We start from the raw sequence: 21319 nt of genomic DNA on the forward strand, positions 1-21319 counted from the left end.
TAGGAATAGAAATGAAAAGTAACTCAGAAGTTTCAGCATATATAAAAATACTAAAAATTGGAGTGGATGTGGGAAGACAGAAATATTAGTACAATGTGGATAGAGTTTTTTCTAGCTGTTTGGGGCAGGGTGGAATTGGGAACTATCTATTAAAGTGACTATGATATTCATATCCTCTTTGCCACAAAAGTCACTCCTGGACAAAGAAAGGTTTTATATAGAAAAAGCCTAAATACACAAAATTATTTATAATTCCTCAGTCAATGAAAATGTATTCATCTCTGATTGTACAGCAAGCACTATATTACATGTTGGGAATCCACAAACAGGAATGAAACACTCTACTTTTAAGGAACTTGCATAGTAATATGCCATGGTATATTTATATGTGTATCAGTATCCATGTCTATATGTCTGTGTGCATATATGTGTGTATGTATAGATACATATATGTGTATCTATATTTATATGATTATGATTATCTATAAAGCAGATGTGGTGGATGGGGGCATAAGAGATGATAGGCACTAATACCTAGAATGACCAAGAAAGGTCTCATGCAGATAATGATGCTTGACCTTGCTCTTCAGGACTGGTATTCAGCTAAGTAGAGGTGGAGAGCAAGAACCTTTTCTGCATGAGCCACCATTGGAACAAAAGTTTAACAATAAGCAATGTAAGAATAGAAGTATGGTGGGATCATGAAATTGATTGACAGGAGCATAGTTTACTATAACTGTAAAAGCATCATGGGTCTGAGTAAAGATTTTAAATGCTTAACAGGGCAGTTTATATTTTATTGAAGATATAAAAGAGAGTCACCAGAACTTATTCAAGGTGGGGTAGGGGCAGGACAAGGTGACATTGTCTGACCTGCATTTAAAGAAAGTTATTTTGGGCAGTTTTGTGAAGAATGGATTAGAATGGGGAAAAAATTAAGGTAGGGAGAACACGTTTCAGAGGCTATACAACAGTCTAGACAAATGTGAGTAGAGAGAAGATGATATATCCTAGAGATATCTTGAGGATGGAAATAAGATATGATAATTGATTGGATATATGGGGTGAGTTTAAGTGTGAAGTAAAATAAACAAAATTAAGATAGTTATTCATACAATGTATAATATATAACATCACACTTTTAAGTTATTAAACCTAAAAACTACTCTAAGACTTATGAGACATCTTATAATAAAAGGAAAACAACACTAAAAAACAATCTGAATTAAAATGAATGCAATTAGTAGTATTCACTCCAGGATATGAATAACAAAATATATTTCTTTATCTCTATATAGGATAATGGTAAATTACAGGAAGGGAATGATTCATTAACTGTCAGAAAATATTAGAGTCTATTTTGCTGTAATTTGTTAGAAGGAATAGTTTTGTTTGTTACAGGCAGAAGTTAGGAATTGATTGGATTTTTTAAAGGCATTGAAAATACTATTGATAGAGAAATGTTTCTTTACCTCTCTTTCTCTGGTCATGGAAAATATAGAATTTAGCCATTTAATGGTCACATTTGCTGTATCAATAGTAAAAAAAAAAAGGCTAGGATTTCCAGAGCATTACCAAGAAAACAAAGCATAAGGAGACAGATATTTAGTTGTATTCCTAAGCAATTTTCAAATGCTCCATTTCTAACCAACAGCTAAGCTTGAATAGTTGGAGATGCAGAGACTGATGAAAGAGGATATAGGGATAGTTATCTCAGATGACATCAGGGGCACCTCAGCTAAGCTGTCTTCTTGAAAGACACATTATTCAGAATCACTGACTACTTTTAATTTTAGAGACTACTATCAAGATCCTGGGAATAACTATCATCAACTCAATGAACAGAGAATAATAATTATGTAGGCTGGTCAATGATGTGGCAGTGTAGATATAATCAATTAAGTAAAGAGGAAATGAATTCTGTTCTCCTACTCTGTTCCAGGCTTTAGGTTAAATTATGGGGATACAAAAAGAAGTTCAAAATAGTTTCTGCCCTCAAAGAGCTTATTATCCAATGGAAAAAACAAAATATAAACAAACCCAAACAAAGCAAATTATATAAAGGATGAAAAGGATATAATAGAGAAGACTCTAGAATTAGGACATTTTAGAGAAGGCTCCCATAAAAAATGGAATTTCAATTTAGGTTAAACCACTAGACTATTTCTTCTACAATTAGGAAAATTCTATTCTTACTTTTCATTTTGTAGAAGAGATTGAGAGCTAAAGTGGCCTAGGAGTATTTAGTGACTAGTCCTGACTCATACAAGTAGTATTAGATGTAGAATTTGAACTTTAAAGTTAATTTCCTTTTCATTACCTGCAAATATTTTATTATTCAATCAAAATATTGGTGAATGACATTTTCTTAACCTAGACAGGTACATTTGAAAAAGTTGCCAGGGCATTTATTTATTCAAAAATATAAATAGAAGGATAGATAGTTAGATAAATAGCTAATTAATTAGAGAGATAGACAGACAGACATGGAAAGAGAGTAGCCTGGAATGGGGTAAATGCTCCCTTTCTTCCTCAGCCTGAAAATCTTCATTCCTTATTGAATACATATATCAATATACCTCAACATAATAACAAAACAAATCTCATTGATGACTACATTTACTGATATACAGATATAACCTATATCTATGGTTATGCACAAATATTCATACATATGTATACAATATATGTCGTTATCCTGTTTATCTCTTTAATATGTTATTTGTGTGTTAACCAATAAATTGTTAATAGGTAAGCTCCCTGAATATTAATAGTACTCCTTTTCCTTGATTTTCAAAACCAACCAAGACCAAAAGAAAGATGGTTCCAATCACTACTCCTATCTAATAACATTTTGAATTTCACTGAGATGTCTTAGGTGAATGGCTTACTGCTACCAGAAGGCCTCCTACAATTGAGATCTGGTTTCATCTTTAAGGTAGTCAATATTCAATAAACTTTTATTAATAAGCTACTATGTGCTATTAAGCATTATGGTCTAGATACGGTGCTAAGCCTGAAGGATACAAATTTGAAGAAGTAGGACAGTTGCTGCCCTCAAAGAATTTATAATCTATTGAGAAAAGACACTATATAAAAAGAATGAGAAAATTTGATATAGGGAGAAATTACTCAGCAAGGGTACGGTAGAATCCAATCCAAGGAGAAGATGCTGGTGGAAAATGAAGAGAAAGATAGACTTAGAGCCTTCTCTAAATTAAAGCTTTGACAGGAAGTTTTTGGGTAGTGAAAGTTCCAATCCTGATACAATCTTACAGGATTATGAGTTACCTGATGACCAGATTTCCTGGAGGCATGAGAGAGTCCAGTCCAAGTGGTATAAGGTAGTGGGGGGAGAAAAAAAAAAGGTTAGTTGGTAATTAACCAGTCCAAGAGATATAAGCTAGTGAGAAAAAAAAAGGTTGGTAATTAATTAAAATAACTTCTTAGCATATTATAAGTAGAATTCTGACACTGCTGACTTTGTAACATCAAGAAATTCATCCTTGTTGATATCTTCTTATCTTGACATATCTAGGTTGCGTGAGTTCCTTCCAATGTACAGGATTATGCTACATATCTTCTAATCTTAGACTACTTTGATCCTTAAACATATTCTAAAACTCTTTTAGTGGGTTGCCTATTACCCTAGGTTACTTAACATTACCAGGATACTACTTGAGTCCTGGATTTCTCCCAGCATGACCAATCTATTTCTTTTTTCAGTCACACAACAATCTGATAATATTATTTATATCAATTTTTCCTGTGTAATCCTTCATAAATCTATAGCAACTTACTTATACTTTCTTCTTTCTATTTATGAAAACAGAAAACAGAGGTATAAATGTACTGTATAAGTATGGAGGTATTTAATGGAATTTAAATGAAATTCATGTATTTATGTGTGGAAATATTTGAAATGGCAATGGGATGGAAGAACAAAGTGGAATTATATATCTTTATAAAGCAGGCAAAGTACTTTACACACATGACCTCATTTGATCTTCCCAAACACATGAGGTAGGTTCTATTGTTATTCCCATTTTACAGGTGGGTAAAGAAAATCTTAAGAATCAATATGAATATTTCATTATACAAAGAACATAAAAAGAGAATTGTATGGGAAGTTGTGAGCTTATGTGTATGTATTTTGTTAGATAAGAGTGGGGCACCTTTGGTCAAATAAAAATAAAATGTCTCTGGGAAATCTAAGGAGGGAAAAAAGTGTCCCAAGGGAGGGAATAATCTGGAATAAGATGGCACTGCTGTGTCCAAATGGAAGAAAAGAATTAGGATTTTCAGACTTCAAGCTCATTGTCCCCTTCAGATTTGTACCTAATACAGTTTATCTACTTTGCTGTGGAGTGATCACATAAAAGATTTGAAGGGTAATTCCAAATAATCTGCCAAAAAACTATGTTAAACCATAATTTTGCTACTAATCCAAAAAAAAAAAACTGATTAGCCAGTGAAAGAGGTAGAAGATCAAACTTAGGATTCAATGAACAAATTGTCAAAATGAGCTTCATTAGAAATGATCAGGAAAGGGCAGCTAGGTGGTACAGTAGATAGAGCACCAGCCCTGAAGTCAGGAGGACCTGAGTTCAAATCTGCTATCAGACACTTAACACTTCCTAGCAGTGTGATCCTGGGCAAGTCACTTAACCCCAATTGCCTCATGGGAAAAAAAAAGTAATAATTAGGGAGGGTTCATTTAAAATAATAAAGCAGGAAAACCCGGAGTAACAGCACTATCAAATCCATTTGTGCCTCTGAATCAACAAATAAATGGAGTTTGCTTGTTCATATAAATTCATACTTTCATCACAGGAAAAAAAAAAAGTTACATGGATTTTATTGGTGGCAGTCAGGCTCACTTTTAAAAATATCCCTGGTTTAAGATACTCACTTGTCTGGTCTCAGGGCAGTGCTTGCCATCATCAGGCATCAAAGTCTGTTCTGTCTTCAGGCTTAAACTATCTCTCCATCCTTCATAGTCTCAGTGGATGTTTATATTGTCACAGCTTTCAGCCTCAGATGTTCGACATAAAAGGAGATCAATTGAGGATTCCTTCTGGATGGGGCTTTTAAACCTGAGGGATGAGTGACATCTCACAAGGCCATATGGAGGTCCTAGTGCCAAGAGTGCTTTTTAATGAAACTCCTGGTAGGAATGGAAGAAAAAGAAAAAGGGCAGAATCAAAATGAGAAAATGAAACAATAAAAGGTTTTTTTTAATTATTATTCTTGTCTTACCTTATTTGCATTCTTTCTGGGAGCTTCTATATGATCATTCTCTGGCCTCTTATTCATTAGGGAATTGGATTTGATCCATTGAGGAGAGAAGGAAGGAAATGGGCTCATGATGTAATTGGTGAAGGTATGACTCCCTCTACCAAAACAGATGGACACCTTTTCTGTAATTTATAGACATAGAGAGTTGCTTAGAGAACTGAAAGATCATGCTTTGTCAAGGGCCATATAATGAACATGTATTAGAAACAGAACTTGAACACAGGTCTTCCTGTATTTGATGCATGATATCCATCATGCCATTTTGCCTCTCATGTTCTATCCCTTTTAAAATCCATCAGACCCACAATTATCAAAATTTTCTTCCTAAGATTTATCCTTGAGCCTAATCATGTCACTCCTTTGCTCAAAAAGCTTCTTTGGCTCACATTACTTTTAGGAAAAAAATGGAAATTTCACAGTGCATTGTTTGAGGTCTTTCACAATATGGTTCCCCATAACTGTAGATCCCTTCTCATTATTCTGTTTCATACCTTGTTTTCTAGACAAACAAAACTATTAGTTGTTCCCTGAAGTAATTTCCCTTCACTACATCTTTCCATGGATTAAGTGGTCATGTCTAGAATTCCTATTTCATCTCTACTTCACAGGATTCATACCTTCCCTTAAGGTTTTGCTTCTAAGAGAAGCTTTTCCTGACTTTATCATTTATTAGTGATTTTTCTGATTCAAATTAATTTGTATTTATTTGCAAGTGTTCTTATACTCCCTACTTCCCCAGTAGATTTAAAATCCTTGAAAGAAGGACCAACTTCAGTTTTGTCTTTATATCTCTAACATATAACACAGGGTTTCCATCCCAGCCAACCAGTCACCAAAAGTCCTAGTCAACAAAAGCATCTTGCTGTCTATCACATGGAATAATATATCTTCCTTTTCAACAAGTATTCTCATTATATTAAGGGATGAATAATCCAATTAATATTTCCATTCCATATATACATACACACATGTATGCGTACAGTTTAAGGGTAATTCCAAATATTCTGCCAAAATGATGTGTGTGTGTATATACATATACACACACACATACATACATACAAAAATTATGTATATGTATGTATACATACATATATATGCCTTGCCTAGGAATTCTAAATTTCACAGGGACCTCTGGCAATCTGTTGAAGCCTACGGAATCCTTCTTAGAATAATGGCTTAAAAATTAAATAAAAACACAGGATTACAAAGGAAACTGATTATATTGAAATGCAGTTATCAAATGGGGCAGTAAGGTGATAAGATGATCGGGTCTGGAAACAAAAAAACCTCAGTTCAAATTAGGCCTCAGATCCTCACTAATTATGCAACCATGGGAAATACGCTTAACACTTTTTGCCTCAATTTCCTCATTTGTAAAATGGTCTAGAAAAGGAAATGGCAAACCAGTCCAATAATTTTACAAAGAAAAGCCCAAAGAGATCATAAAGAGTCTGGGCATGACTGAAAAATAAATAAAGAAGGTTTTTAAAAATTTAGGAGCCCCCACAGTTTAAGAATTTGGAATCAAACTAAAGCTCCATTTCTTTATAACTATTGCACATCCTTTATGTTTAACAGAATTTAAGCTCCTTGATACTATTTCACTTTTGTCTTTGTACCCATAGTGCCTAGTACAGTGCTTACTTCTTAGTATGTACTTAGAAGATGCAGCTGATGGATTTATTGAATGGATTGACTTGCCCAAGATCACACATAAAGGGAGACAAAACAGATTACAATTTTATCCCAAGCTCCATGTTAAATTATATTTTAGATTGTAGAGGGCTGAAACTCCAAAAAGGTATGCTTGAATCAGACAACCAAGCACTTAAGGATAATTACTTATTCGATTTGAGACAATGACTCTGCTATCATATATTTGGATAAATGGCTCTTCTCACTGTTGGTGCTTGCTGAATGTTTGGTGTTAAGATAATTGTAGGTAAGGATTGGAGGGCAGGGGAAAGGGGGCCAGAGTCACTTGGCAGCAATATAAGGAGGAGAGAAGTTGGTGACTCCAGACTCCCGAACCCAGGATTCTGCTTGGCTGCCTCTTTCACTTCTCTCCCTAAAGACCAAGGACTTTAATTTATCCTGACTCTGGCTGACCCTGAGGCCCTCCAGAGAGTTAGGCCGTACTGTACATTAGATGATGTGGGAATATATGCAAGTTAATTAAGACATGACCCATCCCTTCAGTGGGCCTCTACCCAAAATAGCACTTTTAAGGCTACTCTTCAAGCCTGAATAACTTTAGTCTTTATGCTTGGACACTTTTTTTCTAAGACAAAGGACAGGGAGTATCAGAACATTTTTTTTTTAAATATCCTAGTTGGTACATAAGAATATGTATAAGGATAGGTCCCTTATACTTCCTTATAATTTAAATGGTACTATCTTAAAACAGTACTGTAAAAAATAGGAAGGATAGATAACATTATCCTGCTTTAATAGAGGAAACAGCTTGGCCTACTGAATAGAAAGAATTGGATTCTGCATCAGGAAGACTTAAATTCAAGTATCACATCTGGCACATTAGATATCTTATATCAATGGAATCACAGGTCAACTTTTTAAAAATGGAAAGTGAAGCTCAGAAATCAAAAGTTTCCCAAAGGTTTCATGGTAACAGTTAAAATTCAAATCCAGTGATGGAAGCTGGTTAAAATTAATCTTTCCTTAGTGTATATTGGAAGATATAGGAAGACATGAAAGAGACTGGACAACATCTGAATGATCTATGGAACAGATCCAGACACCAATAAATTCAATCCGTACCTGTTTCACATTATCTAGTGCAGTCATTCTCAAAGCACAGTTCAGAGAATCCTGGTGGGTCTCTGAAACTCTAGGGTCTACAAATTTAAAATTAGTTTGTATTTCATATATGGTAAATACCTATAAAAGAGCCCACATTAAAAAATACTCTTTGGATAGATCCTTAACAATTTTAATAGTATGAAGATCTTGAGAACAAAAGTTTTGAGAACCACTGATCTAGGGGTATCCATGATCATTATCATGGTATTTGAGGTCTGCTAAACAGTTCAGTTCATTTATAAGAGACTCTAGTTTTCTTTCCTTACTTTACTTTTAAAATAAAGTAAGCATTGCCCTCCCTAAAATACTATGAATTAGTCTACAATCTCAAAAGACTCATTCCTAGACTGAAGTTATGAATACAGCTTAATTTCCCAGAATCATGCCAAGATTATGTTCCAAAGGTGTCAATGACATAAAAGTATACTTCTTGTATCTCTCCTGTGTAGAAGTACAAAGGTGGCAGTGACATAGAAGTAATATTCACTAATGCTCAGTCTTTTTTATGGTATTGTGTCCTTTTAAAATGTGATGAAATCCTATTGGGACCTTTATCAGAATCATGTTATTTTAGTAATTGAAGGAAATAGTAAATTTTGGTTAGTGATTAATAACAATGAAGATATATTTCCCCCTCCTGAAATCAGTTTCTTTATGTGTAAAATGAATTGGAGAAAGAAATGGCAAACTATTTCAGTATCTTTGACAAGAAAACCCCAAATAGGATCATGAAAAGTCTGAAATATTGTTGGTTTCCAGATTTTCTAGGATAGCTTCTGAAAACATCTGGTACCAGGTTTACAGACTTTATCACTCCAGGGCTTACTGCTTAATGTTCAACATGAGAGAAAGGACTAGTTGACAAATGAAGCAGCTATTTCATATGGGATCCATCAATGGTCCAAAACCACTTTTCAAAGCCTGTCCCTTATACCATTACCAGTTATTTATGGTTGATGCTTCAATCCTACACCCCAAAATTTTGAGAGATGATCTTTTAGGACTCAAAGATTCATAAGATCTATTAATCCAGGGCTTCTTAAAAGTTTTTCTACTCACAACCCTTTTGTTCCTGAGAAATTTTTATGCGACTCTGGATATATATGCATCTGAAATAAATGTACAAATCAAATATTTGTTGATAATAAATCACAATTTTGTGAGCCCCACATTCAGTCACACGATCCCATATGGGGTTTCAATTCACAGTTTAAGAAGCTTTGTTTATAATCAATAAAATAACAAGCATGATTAAGGATCCCCTTTGTATCTTGCAATGTACTTATTAGTGAGAATACAAAGGGAGTTAAAATGAAAAGTCCCTGCCCTATAGTGGCCTTTAGTCCAGCTCTCAGCAAATGCATAGATAATGAGGTGATATATGCATGAGGGATGAGTCACTCACAACTGAAGACATCAATAAAAAGCATTCTATAACAATTCTTTAGGAAGCTGAGGGGAGAAAAAAATAGTCTTATTCTGCCCCTCACATCTGTGCTCTTTTCTATTGTCCATTTTGTTCCTTCCACACTTGAACCTAGGCATGAGATCAGGGAGAATAGTGGACCAATATTATTCAACTAGAAATAAAAGTGGTACTGAGTAGGTATTAAGTTAAGCCTAATTTCCACCTACAGTTTGGTTTCCTTTAATCTACAGCACTTGCTTCTTTTATTTAACCTTGAAATAAATTTGTTTTCAGCTGTTTATATTCAACTGGTAGGAAACCTACCTGTCGTACTTGAACATTTTTCTCTCAGTCTCTCCCTAGCACAGGAACTCAATTATGTATTCAAATTTACAAAGCAACTCCATGAAGTAGGTAAAACTACACGATTATTCCCATTTCACAGATGAGAAAAATAATATTCCGAAAGTTTAAGGAACACCAAGGTAATTCATAGCAGCAGACATTTAAACAGGGGTCCCTGACTCAAAGGCTCTTTCCACACAGTTGGGTAAGTGGACTGCCTGACTAGAAGTCCTTTCATATATTAATCAGTGTTTCTGAGCCCTTTTATTATTGAACCCAGATGGCCACCAGCATCCTGTAGTTAAGGGTATTCAATCCAATTTAGTGGGCTGGCTGTGACTCATTCCCCTGCCCTTTTCCATCTGAATGATGTCTATCTTTCTGCTCCCCCTTGCAGCATGGTGAGGTGGTAAATTCTGTCAATTATACAGTCACTAGGAAGAAATGCTGTGTGTGTGTGTGTGTGTGTGTGTGTGTGTGTGTGTGTGTGTGTTTCCAGAAACAGCTGGGAATGTCTTTTTGCCCAATATTTATAAATAGCACAGACAAATAAGCCTTATCTCTGCCCCCCTCTGAAATTTCTCCAGGGTGGATCCTGTTTTATCTAAATTGTTTGGACAGAACAGCACAGCATATATAATCCTTACTGAGAAAGAGATAAGCATTTCTTCATGGCACTCAAAATAAAAATAACCAACAAGCAAATGGTGTGAGGATGAGTCTAATTAATTTACTTCCCTGCCTAATTAGTAGATGCAGGATAAATGTATTTGCTTAGCTCCATAATTATAATAGTACTTAGTGGGCACACGACACTCTAGATCATCAAAATCCCCCACCTTCTGCTGAGGTTAAATAATTAATCCTAAACACCCCTGTGTGATATTATTATATAAGGAAAAGAAACAAAGTGTTGTGAGCAGTTGAAGATGCAGAATAAGATTCAAATGGCTCCCTCATATCACTTAACAGTAACACCTCTCAGATATCTCTGCTCTGGGGGCCTGCTAGTCTTGGGGATATGAAACTCTGATATTTTAAGGGTCTGACTTTCCAGTTGTAAGTAGGGTTGAATGGGTAGTTAAGAAGAAAACTTCAAAGACTCCACCTTCCCATTTAAGCCCCCATTTATCTCTTTAAATGCTAGGGAGTCACTTGTCTGTCTGTCATTACTTTAGACCAGGGATTCTTAAACTAAGGTCCATCCGTCTCCAAGGGGAGATAGATTTAGATAAATTTAACCATGACCTTGGATGAGACATAAATTATATCTTTGCTTTCAGTAACCTTTTACTGAAATTTGGCATTCCCTCAAATTATTTCTAAAAATGATAATTTGATAAGGGATCCATAAACTTTACTGGACTACTAAAGAGTCTGTGAAACAACAGCAACAAAAACAAGATTCTTAAAAAAAAAAAAAAAGCAACAACAACAACAACAGTTCTCTTGGGGAACCTAAATATCACACAGATTTAAAGGTTTCTAAATCCCTGCAAGGATAAATGTTGTTGCTTTCATAAAGTACATCTCTCATAATTATCATTAATGATAATACTTTACAAGTGCTTTGGCATTAGTTTAATGGAAAGAACCCTTGGTCTGAAGAGCTGTGTTTGAATCCTAGGCAGAATTTAGTAAGTGTGCTACCCAGAGAAACATAATCTGTGAATTGAAAAAAAAAATTAGAAGCCAGATAATCCAATCAATACTTTACTGAAAATTCCCACAACATCAACATTTTTAGGGACTATCTGTTGGTTTTCATGATTTTCCCTTTGCTTATGTTTTTTGTTTATTTTGTTTTGCAAATGTTTTTCTATTTTCTATATTTCTAATGATTAAGGGAATGAACATACATAATAGGTACTTAAGAAATTTTGAATTTCCTTTCTTTCTAATTGATTGATTCTAATTTCTAATTGATGAATTAGGACATCTAGACAACCTTTGCTTCTCTACAATTCAAGTTTATTCCCCTGGTTCTACTCATGATCTGAGAAAAAAAATCTAATTTCTAGTCTACTTAATTTAATACATGAAGAAAACTATTGCATCTACCCTAACTCTTTTTTTCCCCTCTAGATGAAATCCTTATGTGGATTGGTTTTGAGGTTTTTTCCTTCCTATCTGCTCTCTTCCAAATGCTTTCTATCTTATTTCCAAATTACATATCTAGATTTAAATTGTACAGTTGGATTCCTAAATTGTATATTTGCAAATGGGAGGGACTTCAGACTAACAGTCGAAATAACTTGAATTGAAAAAAATTCCCTGTATCCCAGGAGCTCTTAAACTTTGTTATACTCTGGAACCATTTGTCAGTCTTAAGAAGCCCATGGAACCTTTCTCAGGATAATGTTCTTATTTGTATGAAATAAAATTCAGAAAATTACAAAGAATATCAATCCTATTGAATTACAGGTTTATATGTGTGTGTGTGTGTGTATATATATATATATATATATATATTATATATATATATATATACACACACACACACACATATATATAAACATACCTTCATATATTTGTGTGCAGATAAAATTATATGTTCATATACACCTATACATATGTTATAGCATACAGGTATGCATTATATTCATAAATATTTGCATATTTAGGTATTTTTAATCTGGATTTGTGTTTTTATGTTTGTATTTACACACATTTACTGCATATCTATATGTATATGTATATGCATACAAGTTCACAGACCTCAGGTTAAGAACTCCTCTTTTTTCATATATAGGACAACTGTTCAGCAGTGTTTTCTATTTCTGAATATTTCTAATATGATAAGTAACATAACCAACACAGTGCCTGATACATAATAGATACTTAAGTACTTTTATTGATGGATTAGGACAACCCCAGGTTAAGAACTTTTCTTCTTGTTCTTCTTGTACTACTTCTTGTTCTTCTTTTTCTTCTTCTCTTCCTCCTTCTCCTTCTCCTTCTCCTTCACTTCCTTCTCTCTCTCTCTCTCTCTCTCTCTCTCTCTCTCTCTCTCTCTCTCTGTCTCTCTCTCTCTGTCTGTCTCTCAAATGACTTTTGTTGTTAAACAATAAAATTTATTTTAGTAAATGATACAACTATCCTCCCTCAAAATATAATGGCAAATAGTTTTATTCCTCAAGTTTTCAATTTCTGAAATGAATTAAAGAATAAAAAAGGTATGTCTATAACTTATAATATATGCAACCTCCTGGTTTATTAGTTCATCATTTAAAGGAAAATTAAAAGACATGTACTTTACCTGAACTAAGCCAGTATCAACACTGGGCATTACTTTTACCTAAGTCCTCTTACCACTTTATCATAATATTTCTCTTCACACTGTATGTATTGTTCTTAACATTCCTCAGGCATTGGATTCATGGTTTTCAAGTTTTGTGTTTTTTTTTTTTTCTGTTACAAATAATGCAATTATATGTTGTTGTTGTTGTTGTTTTGGTTTAGTTATATTATTTAAAAGTCAATAAAATTTTTGAGTAAGAACCCATTGTGGAATCACTAGGCTAAAAGGGGTGATGAATTTTGTAACTTTTATTTAATCAATCCAGAATGTTTAAAAAAAAAAAACAGATGGGCCAAATCATGGTTTCATCACGATGAAGCCATGATTTGGCCCATCTGTTTTTTTATTTTTATTTTATTTATATAAATGGTGTGTCTATTTTCCTTTGGTGCTGTTAAACCTGGGGTTTCCTATTTTGACTGTCTTGTCAACTTTAACGATGAGAAGTGGTATTTTAGAAATATTTTATTTTGAAATATTTTAATTACTAGTGCCCTTTTCAGATGGTTGTTGATCTTTAAAAAAAAAATTCAAGAATTGTTGCTACCGTTATTAATTTCTATCAGTGCCCTGTATTTTTGGAGTCAGACTTTTGAAAATAAGATTTGTACAATGATTTTCTTTCAATCTATATTTTTTGTTCATTGGTTTTATTCATGCAAATATATATATTTTTAAAAAATAGGTGGCTAAAATAATCTATCTTGCACCTCATAATATTCTCTAGGTCATGTTTGATTACAAGTTCATCCCCTGAATATCACTGTGATAGATATTGCCCACTCCCATCCTCTATTTTCTATGGTTTGAATTTTTACAGTTAATTAATAAAATCCAAATCATTTACTTATTTTGACATTTTGAAGGTAAGTATAAATGCTGATCTAATTCTATTTTTCCACTAAATTATGCTTTAATTTTCCTCATGCCTCTTTTTGAAAAAAGAATTTCCCCTAACCCCAAATTGTGTTCTTGGTCTTATCAAAGTTATTTCACTATATGTGTCAGCATTGGATACTTGCTGAATTTTTTTCCATTTTTTATCCCTGTGTCAGATTGAAGGAATAATTAATGTTTCTTAGTATATATGTTGCTATCTGGTAATGCCCAAAATCCATTTTTCCTATTTTACATTATTTTTCTTATCCCAAGAAAATTGTTTTGTAGTTGTATTGATGTTAAATCTTATATATGTTTACTAAATTGATTCCTAGATATTTGTTATTTGAAATAACATTTATCTATCAGTTCTCTCTGGTTTTCTTAGTAATGCAGATTATATTAGTGACATTGTAGAACTAGTTTATTTTATTTGCCTACTACTTTAATGAAACTCCTTTTAATATATATTATTTTACTGATTTTATGGATTTTATTTTAGTAAAGAATCATTTTTCTGTTTTTCCAAAAAATGAACAGAATTTGTTTTTCTATTCTTTAATTCTTACTGACTGATTTTTTTCTGTCTTAGCACTATAAATAATATTTCTACTACTGTATTAAAAATAATGTTCAAAGTGGACTAAATTTTGAAGTTATTATAAAAACTTCCAGTATTTCTTCATTAACAATTGTAGTAGATATTGATTTTTAGGTGGTTTTTATTGATCATTCTAAGGAAAGATCCATTTGTTATAATATATTTTCATCATGATTTTTAACATGAGTATATTTTTTTCTTGTAAAAATAAGGTATTTTATGCATTTCCTGATATAATTACATTATTTTGTTATTAATATGATACTTATGGAGTTGTTTTCCTAATGTCAACATATTTTGTATTACCAATATAAATGTAATTTATTATAATGAATATTTTATGTAATATTATGGTATATTTTCTGGTATTTATTAAATTAAATATTTTTGCATAAAAATAATTAAATTACTTTATTTATTCTTTGCTTTATCTTTTCTTGCATTGGCAATCAGCACCATGCTTGTCTTGCAATAAGTTTCTTTTGGAGGTTAGATAATAAATGAGTAGTCTTTATTTACAAAACTTCAGCCTTTTAGGAAAAAGCTTGTTTTTTTTTTCTTCTAACAATGCATATTGAGTTTTTTTTTTTTTTTTTGATGAATAACTTGTTCTTCTATCACCTTGATCTCCCAATATATCTCTTCTTAGGTGCTATGTATTTTATATTTTTATATTTTATATTTTTAAAGGTTTTTATTTTCAAAACATATGCACACTTTTCAACTTTTACTCTTGCAAAACATTGTGTTTTAAATTTTTTCTCCCTCCCTCTCCCCTGTCACTCCCCCCAGGTGATAATCAAATATATGTTAAACATATGCAATTCTTTTATACATATTTCTATAATTATCTTGCTGCACAAGAAAAATCAGATCAAAAAGAAAAAATGAGAAAGAAAACAAAAAGCAAGCAAACAGCAACAAAAAAGTGAAAATACCTTGTTGTGATCCACCCTTAGTCTTTACAATCCTCTCTCTCAGTGAAGATGACTCTCTTCATCACAGGACCATTGGAACTAGGCTGAATCATCTCATTGTTGATAAAAGTCACATCCATCAGAATTAACCATCACATAATCTTGTTATTGGTATGTATAATGTTCTCTTAGTTGTATTTACTTTACTTAGCATCAGTACATGTAAGTTTCTCCAGGCCTTTCAGAAATCATCCTGCTGATCGTTTCTCATACAACAACCATATTCCATAACATTCACATACAATAATATATTCATCAATTTCTCAATTGATGGGCAGCTTCTTAGTGTCATTCTCTCTCTCTCTCTCTCTCTCTCTCTCTCTCTCTCTCTCTCTCTTTCTCTTTCTCTCTCTCTCATATCTTTTTGGATACAGAAACAGTAGAGACACTCTGGGATTAAAGGATATTACAATTTGATAGTCCCTTGGGTACAGAACCATATTGCTCTCCAGAACTAGAAGATCATTATACACTTCAACAACAATACTTTATGAGGATGTATTCTGATGGGAATGGATATCTTCGACGATGAGAAGATCTCATTTAGTTCCAATTGCTCAGTGATGGACAGAAGCAGCTACACACAGAGAAGAAATATTGGGAAATGCGTATAAATTGTTTGCATTTTTGTTTTTCTTCTCAGGTTATTTTTACCTTCTGAATCCAATTCTTCCTGTGCAACAAGAAAACTTTGGTTCTGCACACATATATTGTATCTAGGATACACTATAACATATTTAACATATATAAGTCTGCTTGCCATTTAGGGGAGGGGGTGGAGGGAGGGAAGGAAAAAATAGGAACAGAAGTGAGTGCAAGGGATAATGTTGTAAAAAACTACCCATGCATATGTACTGTCAATAAAGTTATAATTACTTAAAAATAAATAAATTTTTTTTAAAAAAGTGTTTCTTGTAAATCACATATTTTAGCATTCTGGCTTTTAATCCAATCTGTTATCCACTTCTGTTTTATGAGATAATTCATCCCATTCACAGTTACAGTTAAAATGACTAATTCTGTATTTCCCCCCATCTTATTTACCCCGTTACTCCAAGCTTTTCTCTTCCCTTATCCCCTTTCCCTCCTCTCCATTATTTTGCTTCTGACCACCATCTCCCTCAAACAGTCCACTTTGTATATAGCCCCTCTCACTTTCTTACAGCTTTCCCCTACTGCTGTTTTCCCTTCTATTAGCCTCCCCCTTTTTTTTCCCCTTTCACCTCCCACTTCCCTATAAGGTGAGACAAGTTTCTCTGTGAAATCAAATACATCTGATATTCTCTCTTAGACCCAAATTTGATGAATAAGATTTACACAATGTTCATCCCCATCCCTTCTTTCCCTCACTTATAATAGGCTTTCTTTGTCTCTTCATGAGATGTAATTTGCCTCATTTTACTTCTACTTTCTTCTTTTTCCAGTATAATTCCCTTTCTACCTCTAGCTTCGTTTTTGTATTATCACAGTAAAAACAAATTATACCTTACCCACAAAAGTATACCCACAAAAGAAATATAGTTCTCAAGGGTTCTTTCCTTTTTACCTTTTTATGCTTTTCTTGAGTTCTGCATTTTTCCTTTTCACTCATATTATCAATTTTATTGACATACAGTTGAACAAAATAGCTCCTAATTATTGCTCTAATTTCATCTTCATTGATGAAAAGTTTACCCTTTTTATTTTTGATACTAATAATTTGATTTTTTCTTTCCTTTTTCTAATCAAATTAATTGAAGGGTTATCCATTTTGTGGTTTTTTTTTAAAATTAAAACACCTCTTAGTTTTGTTTATTGGTTCAATAATTTTCATACTTTCAATTTTATTAATCTCCCTTTTTATTTTCAGAATTTCAAATTTGCTATTTACTTGGGGGTTTTAAATTTGTTCTTTTTCTAGCTTTTTTAGTTGCATGCCCAATTAATTGATCTTTTCTTTCTCTATTTTATGCAAGTAAGCATCTAGAGATATAAAATTTCCCCTAAACACTGCTTTGACTGCATCCCATAAAATTTCATATGATTGTCTTCTTATTGTCATTCTTTTGGAAGAAATAAATGAGTGTTTATATGATTTGTTGTTTCACCCACTCATTCTTTAGGATAAGATATTTTAGTTTCCAATTAATTTTTGGTCTATTTTTCTCTGGCCCTTTATTATATGTAATTTTTATTGCATCATGATATGAAAAAAAGATGCATTTATTTTTTCTCCCTCTCTGTATTTGGTTATGAAGTTTTTATATCCTAATACATGATTAATTTTTGTTTAGTTTCATATCCTTCTGAGAAAAGTATTTTCTTTTCTATCCCCATTCTTTTCATCCAACTGTTGAATTACTTCAGTCTTGCTGAACTTGATGAACTAAGTTGTTTGCACCTGGTTTATTATGCTGATTGATTCATTCAATTGATGTATCTAAGAAATATTCATGTCAAATTTAGATATTTGACTGAGACTGTAATTCAATCAAAGGAGTGCTTTTTTTTTTTAATTTGATAAAGATACTAGGACTTAGAGCATCATGTTCACAACATTAACTGGGTTGGGATAGGGAATACACCACTCTTAATTCTTAATGACATCTCCTTCAGACTGGTCATTAACCTGATTTCAAAATACTTTCCCCTCCTTATTCCCATGAACAGCTTGAGAGATTTTGTCAAATGTTTTGAAGGAGGAAAGGTATATTTATAGCATTTATAATATTCTTTACTCTATTACCCTGGCAAAATAAGAAATGAATTTACATGAGCAAATACTTTTAGGCTCTTATAATAACAAGTATGACTGTTAAAGGTCAGTTAAGTGGTGAAGTAGAGTGTTGGGCCTGGAGTTAAGAAGGCCTGAGTTCGAATGTAGCCTTAGAAACTTACTAGTTGTGTTATTCTGGACAAATTGTTTAATATTGCTCAGTTTCTCATCTGAAATAAGCTAGAGAAGGGAATGATAAACCACTATGGTATCTTTGCCAAGAGCATCCCAAATAGGGTCAAGAAGAGTCAGACATGACTACACAACCATAACAAAATCATTAGGCTTTTTGAACAGTAGGCTGCTGTACTCCTTTGTTCATATATATTGTGTATATAATCTGTTGCACTGACCAGGCTCCCTATATTTAATCAGGATAAATTCTTATTGATGATTAATGTGTTCAAATATATTTTCAGATCTATTATTGCTGTGTTTACTTCTGAATTTTCTCAATGTATCTCTTGAAATTCTAGTTCTCTTACTCCTATAGATGAATTTTTTTAGGTTTTCTATTTTAAAAAAATAATCTTTTGGCATTATTTTATGGTACTGAACAAGTAAATTAATATAGGTAATATTGTCATTTCATATTAGCTCTTTTTGTCCATGAGCAAGAAATATTTACTCAATAATTTGTCTCTATTTTGGGGGTTTAATTGTATTCATAGAGTTCCTGCCTGTCTTAAAAGATAGACTCCCAAGGATTATATGTAGTTATTTTAAGTAGATTTCTCTTCCTACATTTTTTTCTCCTGGGTTTTATTGGCCTTTTCTTGGTTCTTTAATATACTCCAAGTATATTATCTACAAAAAGTAATTTTTTTAACATGCGTATTCCATCAACTTATTTTTCTTGGTTATTGCTGTAAAATGGTGTTAATGATGGCAAACTTAACTATTTTACAGTTATAAGGCAAGCTATTTATAATATAAAATTATGAGATAAATATAACTTGTTAGTTATGAATCCCGTGTTTAATAATATATTATTATATGAAGTTAACAATATTTATAATAGTAATTATCTATTAGAGAGATATGAGAACAAAATAGATTCTTGGAAACAAGAAGACCTGAGTTCAATCTTGCATATTATTCTTAGCTATTATGCGACAATGAGAAATTGTCTTTTCTCTGAGATTTACCAAACAACAAAGACTTATTTACTAAAACAAAAATGATGGCCATTTGCACTGGTAGAATGAAGTTCTATACTCAGAGTAATAGATGCTTATGAAATAGTAGATTCTTACATTAAACATACTTGTTTGTTAGGAGTGGTAGCTCTTACAGAGCATAAAAGACACTGGTTCTTCACAGCAATGCCAACAGAAAACAACATAGCTCTTACCAAGCTGCATATGCTTCAACTTCTAGTTTAATGAGGAATTATGTCTCTCTCCTCTTCAAGAACAAGGTTGGTTAAGAATAGAAGGACTTCTCACCAGATATGTGCCACCACGTAGTTATTATTTTTGGCCTCAGCAAATTCATGAATCAGTATGCTAAGGTAGCCATGGTCCCCATCAGCATAGGCAATATCCACCCTGATTAAATCATGGATATTTGCAATATTGAGATAAAAGGGAGGTAGCTCTTCATAATGCTTACTATAATAAATTTTATATCTAGGGGAGGATAGCTTCCAAAACTGAGATTTGCCAAGTAGAATTAAAAGAAAGCCACAACAGTGAATAGGAGTGCCATGTACTTAAACACTTGGATTTGTCCAAAGCTGATGGAGAGTTAAAACATAGTTTCATGTTTAATAGCAGTAGTTGCTTCTATGTAAGGAATAAATTATTCTTTTCTACTAATTTATTGTAAATTGAAAGATCACTAGGAAATTAGAATATCAAAAAAGCTCACCTTGTTTTCTTAGTCTATTAGCAAATAGGAAGAGATAGGTAAAGACTAGGTTCTCTGCTAATAAAATATTTAACACATTAACCTAGATACACTAGTTGATGTAAATGTTTTAATTACATGTCACATTTATAGCTATTTGTGAACTTGGAAATATATGGGCTTATTAAGTAAAAATGTTTGTTAATATAAATGATTATAGTGCATCAACTTGTTAAATAAGCAATTTCTTTGTATTGTTATTTCTTCTTTTAAACATTATTGTTCACTTGGGAGTTTATTTTTATTCCATTAATACTGGGCCATTTAATATTATTTTTATAAAAAAATATTTATTTTTAATACACATTGTTTTATGAATCACATCGGGAGAGAGATCAAAGCAAAAGGGAAAAACCATGGGAGAAATTTAAAAAACCCCAAAACAGAAATAAACATAACATGTGTTGATTTACATTCAGTCTCGTAGTTCTTTTTCTGGATGCAGATGGAATTTTCTATCAAAAGTCTGTTAGGGGTCAAGATGGCAGAGGGAGCACATACAACTTTCTAAGCTCCTCTCATACCCTCACAGCCAATTATTAAATTCAGGCTCAAAAATAGCATTTGACTAGTAAAATCCATGAAGATTAGAAGTACAACAACTTACCACCTGAAGATAATGTGGAAGATCACCAGGAAAGGTTTGTCCTGAGGGGCCAGAGCAGATCAGCGCAAACAGGGAGATAGGAGAGACTAGCATCCGGAGCAGACCAGGGAGTGGGGGTGACCTCTATGGCTAGAAAAGTTATAGAGACAACTCTACCATAGGCTGACTGCTCTGCCTTGATTACAAAGCAGACTAGCAGAGAAATTAAAGCCAAAGGTAGAGGATACACTAAAAATTCCAGAACCTAATAAAATCTGGCTATACCCACACAAAACTGGAAGTGACTCAGCACAGACTACTGCACAGCTGTGCAGCGAAATTCTGAAGCATGAGGCTCTAGTGGGCAGTTACTAATCTGTACAACAGGGGTGTGTGGCCTGGGGTAGCCTCTAATCTGCACAGTGGAGGGCTCAGCCT

Source organism: Antechinus flavipes, chromosome 2 (assembly GCF_016432865.1).
Source record: "Antechinus flavipes isolate AdamAnt ecotype Samford, QLD, Australia chromosome 2, AdamAnt_v2, whole genome shotgun sequence".
Classification (NCBI taxonomy): Eukaryota; Metazoa; Chordata; class Mammalia; order Dasyuromorphia; family Dasyuridae; genus Antechinus; species Antechinus flavipes.